Consider the following 5,861-nt stretch of genomic DNA (forward strand, 5'->3'; position numbering starts at 1 on the left):
AAGACAACTGGGCCAGAACTTTATTTATGGTCCTGTATGTCTATCTCCTAATGCAAAGAGTACAGGGAATGGATAAGGCAAGTTTTCATGGTACCCAAAGAAGAGAAATATAATTTCATAAACATCACTTTTGCTTGGAGGGGATTCCTAAATAGAAAGTAACAATGGAAGGATATATATTGCTCAAAAAAGGCAAATCTAATAGAAAGGGAAAATTATGTAGCGTCATCAGCAAAGAAGGTCTGTCCGTCAGGGAGGAGGGCTTTTGGGTCAGGATGAGGAGAACCACAGAACAAGGCCCTACTTCACCTCCCCCTACCCAGACCAGAGGAAAATTCCAGAACGTGCTTTCCTAACACATATCACAAAGGCCACAAAACAGGGTTTTCATGGGGAATTCCACTTATTCAGACATAAACTGGAATTCTCCTTTTGCTAAAGTTTAGACCATCTGATAACTTATTAGCTTTATTGCTAATATTTGATATAATTATTTGCTAACAGTTTCTCAGAACACAGGAGTAGTAATAGAAGATGTTCTTTTATTTAAAAAAAAATTTCCCCCTTGAATATAAAAGGAAGACGTCCCTTTTATGAAAAATTGGATAATATGGTGGTCCAACAGCAAGCACTTATAAATCTATTTCCAGGTGTTAAGGGATGGGACTCGTGTGCCAGATGCTGGCTGAGTATTTCATAAATAGGCTCATTTAATCTCCGCAACAATTTTGTTTTTTCTTTTCTTTTTTTTTTTTGAGTTACGCGGGCCTTTCACTGTGTGGCCTCTCCCGTTGCGGAGCACAGGCTCCGGACGCGCAGGCTCAGCGGCCATGGCTCACGGGCCCAGCCGCTCCGCAGCATGTGGGATCCTCCCAGACCAGGGCACGAACCCGCGTCCCCTGCATCGGCAGGCGGGCTCTCAACCACTGCGCCACCAGGGAAGCCCTCCGCAACAATTTTAAGAGGTCCATGCTTGTACGGTCCTCATTTTGTAGATGAGGAGATTGAGGTTTAGCAAAACTAAAAAACTCCCCTGAGCCAAGCGGGTATCATAGAATCTGAACTCAGCCGTCCGGATCCTAACCACTACACTATGCTGTGTATTTCTTCCATTGATATAAATTCCCCGTTTGATTGTATATTTATCATTTTATAGCTTGCTTTTCTTCCTTCCACTGGGTATTATAATATGAGCACTTCCCCATTTTGTTAAAAACTCTTATTAAAGTTTTCCAAAAAAAAAAGTAAGGAGGCTAATCTAAGGGATGCCCGTGAACCCATCACCCAGCTCCAACAATTAACGAATCAAAAGCAAAAAAAACAACAAACCTCAATTATCAACCCACCTTGTTTTCTCCATCCACTCCCCACTCCATTATCTAAAGCAAATTGCAGATGTCACATCATTTTATCTGTAAATATTTCAGTATGAAATTTTAGTAATTCTTTAATAGTATCAGATATTCAGTCTGCGCTCAAAATTTCCTGGTGTAAACATTACTGTAAATGCTATTCTAAATTTGGTTCTGAGGATGCATCAGTAGGAATTGGCGGCTGGTGTGGAAGTGTCAGAAACCTTGCACCAACGTGATCCTGTCATTTGGGGGTTTGCAGTAGCAAATAAAGTTGCCCCCGAAATTTAGGAAACCAGATTTCCAAAAGTTCAGTAGAAAGAATTGTGTACAACTTCATCTTGAACTGCACTGTCAATGCAGGACCACTAACCACACGTGGCTATTTACATTTGCGTTAATTAGAATTAAATAAAATTTGATGGACTTCCCTGGTGGCGCAGTGGTTGGGAGTCCGCCTGCCGACGCAGGGCACGCGGGTTCGTGCCCCGGTCCGGGAAGATCCTACATGCCGCGGAGCGACTGGGCCCGTGAGCCATGGCCACTGAGCCTGCGCGTCCGGAGCCTGTGCTCCGTAACAGGAGAGGCCACAACAGTGAGAGGCCCGCGTACTGCAAAAAAAAAAAAAAAAAGAAATAAAATTTGAAAGTCCATCCCTCAGTTGCACTGGCCACCTTTCAAGGGCTTGATAGGCACGTGTGGTTAGTGGCTGTCCATCATCCCAGAAAGTTCTATTGGGCAGCTGGTCTAAGAAGGAATAGTATTTATCAATATAAGGGCAGGAGATTCTAAACACTTTTAAAATATCTTCATTGATAATGGTGGAAGGTCTTGAAAGTTCGCCACACATCTGCGTGGGGCACTTGACCAGCTTAACGCTCAAGAGGAAGCGGTGTACACACCTCAGGTCTCATTGTTCATTTCTTGAACTGCTCTGATTGAACTGCCCCCACTTAGCCATGCACCAGTGAGGTTGGCTTTATTTTTATAACTTACTTCCTTTTTTCTCAAGAAACCCTATTCACGCTCACCAGTGGAAAAACTGAAGTTAGCCCAATCTTATAAATATCAATTCTGCCCAGCCGCTTCCAGTTTAAAATAGTTTCAAGGAAACATTCCATCACATTCAGATGTTGCTATTTTGTATCACATTTCGGTTGAGAGCCCCTGTCCTGGGCTTGGGAAGCCTAAGACAGCTTTGTTTATTAACGCTCCCTTCCCTTCCTCCTGGCAGCCCCTCAAGCCGGCTCCAAGGGTGTCCCCGTGGGAGGTGGAGAAGCAGGACCTCTCCTTTCTGTGCCAGGCCATGCTTCTCTGCCCGACCAGGCCCTCAGTATCCACTGCTGGCTGTGCACTTGGCTGGATCCACCTACATGGGGTCCCAGGGAGGATCTGGCTGTGATGCTTGGTACAGGCTGTGGCCCGACAGTGTGTCTCTGTCCAGGGTCCTCATCCCCCTTTGTCCCCCTACCCTTTTCCTTACTTCTCCTTGGTGCTGAGAGCTACTAACTCAGTTTACAAGGGTACGTTGGTTACCCATTGCTGCAGATCAAATGACCCCAAAACGTAGCAGCTGAAAACAACAAACTGTTATTCTCTCACATAGTTTCTGAGGGTCTGGAATCCAGGTGTGGCCTAACTAGGTGGTTCTGAATCAAGGGGTCTTGTGTGGTTTCAGTCAGGATCTCAGCCAGAGCTGTATCGCCTGAAGGCTTGACTGGGGCTGGGGGAGCCACTTCCAAGATGGCGCACCCACATGGCCATTGGCAAGAGGTTCAGTTCCTTCCCACATGGGCCTCTCCACGGAGCTGCTCACGACAAGGAAGCTGGCTGTCCCCAGACCAGCTGATCCAAAAGAGAGAGAATGACCAAGATGGAAGTGTCTTTTATATCCTAATCTCGGAAGTGACATACCATCTCTCCCGTCATATCCTGTTGGTCTCATAGACCAACCCTCACACAGTGTGGAAGGGGAGCTACCTAAGGGTGAGAAAACCAGAAGGTAGGGATGCTGGGGGTGGAGGGAGGCTGGCTACCATGTTGAGGTTCATCCAGTGTGAGAATTTAGCTGGAAATCAAGCTCTCTTTTAACTTGTTCTTTTATTTTATTTATTTATTTTAAAAAAATATTTATTTATTTGGCCATGCCAGGTCTTAGTTGCAGCACACGGGATCTTCGTTGCCGCGTGTGGAATCTTCATTGCCATGTGTGGGATCTTTAGTTGCGGCATGCAGGATCTAGAGGGATCTAGTTCCCTTACCGGGGCTTGAACCCGGGCCCCCGGCATTGGGAGTGCAGAGTCCTACCCACTGGACCACCAGGGAAGTCCCTAACTTGTTCTTTTAGAATTAGACAAGTTGTTTTCACCATGCATGAGCTTTTCCAGGAAAGACCCAGGAGGGGTCCTTGCTGCAATTACCGTGGATACACCTACTTATAAAATCTGTTTTTATTAGATAAGTAACATGTATTCATTGTTGAAAAGGAAAAACAAAACAGACAAGTGAAAAAGAAGATAAAAGTCATCTTTTAGTTCACCCTCCAAAAGTAAACTCTGGGGCTTCCCTGGTGGCGCAGCGGTTGAGAGTCCGCCTGCCGATGCAGGGGACACGGGTTCGTGCCCCGGTCCGGGAAGATCCCACATGCCCCGGAGCGGCTGGGCCCGTGAGCCATGGCCACTGAGCCCGCGCGTCCGGAGTCTGTGCTCCGCAGCGGGAAAGGCCACAACAGTGAGAGACTCTCGTACCGCAAAAAAAAAAAAAAAAAAAAGAAAAGAAAAAAAGTAAACTCTGACATAGTTTTACAGAATTTTCTTCTGTATGAATGTTACTTTTACAGACTCTTTTCTGTCCATTCATGCTTTTAACAACTATTTTTTGAACATCAATTATGTGTCAGTAATTCTACTTCCAAGGATTTCTTTAAGGGAACATTCAAGGCTGAGAGCAAAGAGTTAGATACAACCAATTTAATCCAACACATTTACCCAATAATCTTGATGCTGTTTTACATTTGTTTGTATTTCAGACTTTTTCTTTTTCCTCATGGTTTCTGGTTCTGGGAGTTCTTATCCTCATCTAAGTTTACGTAAATTCATTTTTAAGTGGTGGGATTTTAAAAAATCTTTCTACTTTCTTTGTGTTATAATAAAAAAAGGTATAATTATGGCCATTCGGTGTCCTCCATAGATACACTTTTCTGTCATCATTTTTTGTTTCTTTGTTCTTTTTCTCTGAATTTTGAAAACTTTTTTCAAGATGGTCCCTACACATGAATATTCCCCTCTTTAAATTTTAAAATTCTTTAAAAAATATTTAACCAAATAATTAAAGCAGACAAAATAATATTCACAACATACATATAAGATATAAACTACCATCAGCTTAGGAAATCAAACAATACCAGTATCTTAGATGCTTTTTCCTCCTCTCTGGTAAGCGCTATCCTGAAGTTTGTGGTTGTTCCCTTGCATTTCTTTATAGTCGTACAACAAACATGCGTATCGTTTTTTGTTTGTTCGTTTGTTTGTTTTTGCGGTACGCGGGCCTCTCACTGTTGTGGCCTCTCCCGTTGCAGAGCGCAGGCTCCAGACGCGCAGGCTCAGCGGCCATGGCTCACGGGCCCAGCCGCTCCGCGGCATGTGGGATCTTCCCAGACCGGGGCACGAACCCGTGTCCCCTGCATCGGCAGGCGGACTCTCAACCACTGCGCCACCAGGGAAGCCCAAACATGCGTATCTTTATACAGTACATTGTCTAGTTAATGCATTTTTTCTGATGCAAGTGCAATCAAGTTGTATATGCTCTGCTGTGAATTGCTTCCCCTCCCTTCCCAGCATAATGTTTGTGACACTCATCCACACCAATGGGTGTGGCTGCAATTAATGTTTACTGTGCTGTAGTGTTTCATTGTGTGAATGCACCCCATTGTGTCAATTCTGCCCATGGACATTGGGAAATTTCTGGATTCTTGCAATTACAAACAATGCTGCGGGGAACGTTCTAGTAGATGTCATCTGTTGCACACACACACAAGGATTTCTCTAGAGTAGTCATTCCCAAACTTGGCTGCACGTTGGAATCACGTGGGAATTAACAAAAAAACAACCTATTGATGTGTGGCTCACCTCCCGCGCCCCCCCCCCCAAGATATTCTGATTTAATTGGTACAGGGTCTGACTTGAGCATCTGGGTCTTAGAAAGCAGGTTTGGAGCCATTACCCTAGTGTATCTGCCTGGGAGTGGAATTGCCAGGTTGTAGGCTATGTGCATCTTCCGTTCTACACATTTTCTTACGAGGAATGTGGGAAAATTCCAGTTGCTTTAGGTCTTCACCAATATATGGCATTGTCTGATTCAAAAAATTTTTTGGTAACGTCAGTTCTACCATTTGTGAAAGGAGTGGTGATGTGAGTTTTAATCTGCTATTGTTTTTAGTTTCCTTATACTCCTTCCTTTATCCCCCTTTTAATGCTACTTTTATTTATCTCAGTCTGTTGCCTTTTCACC

Source organism: Orcinus orca, chromosome 19, assembly GCF_937001465.1.
Source record: "Orcinus orca chromosome 19, mOrcOrc1.1, whole genome shotgun sequence".
In the NCBI taxonomy this organism is placed as follows: Eukaryota; Metazoa; Chordata; class Mammalia; order Artiodactyla; family Delphinidae; genus Orcinus; species Orcinus orca.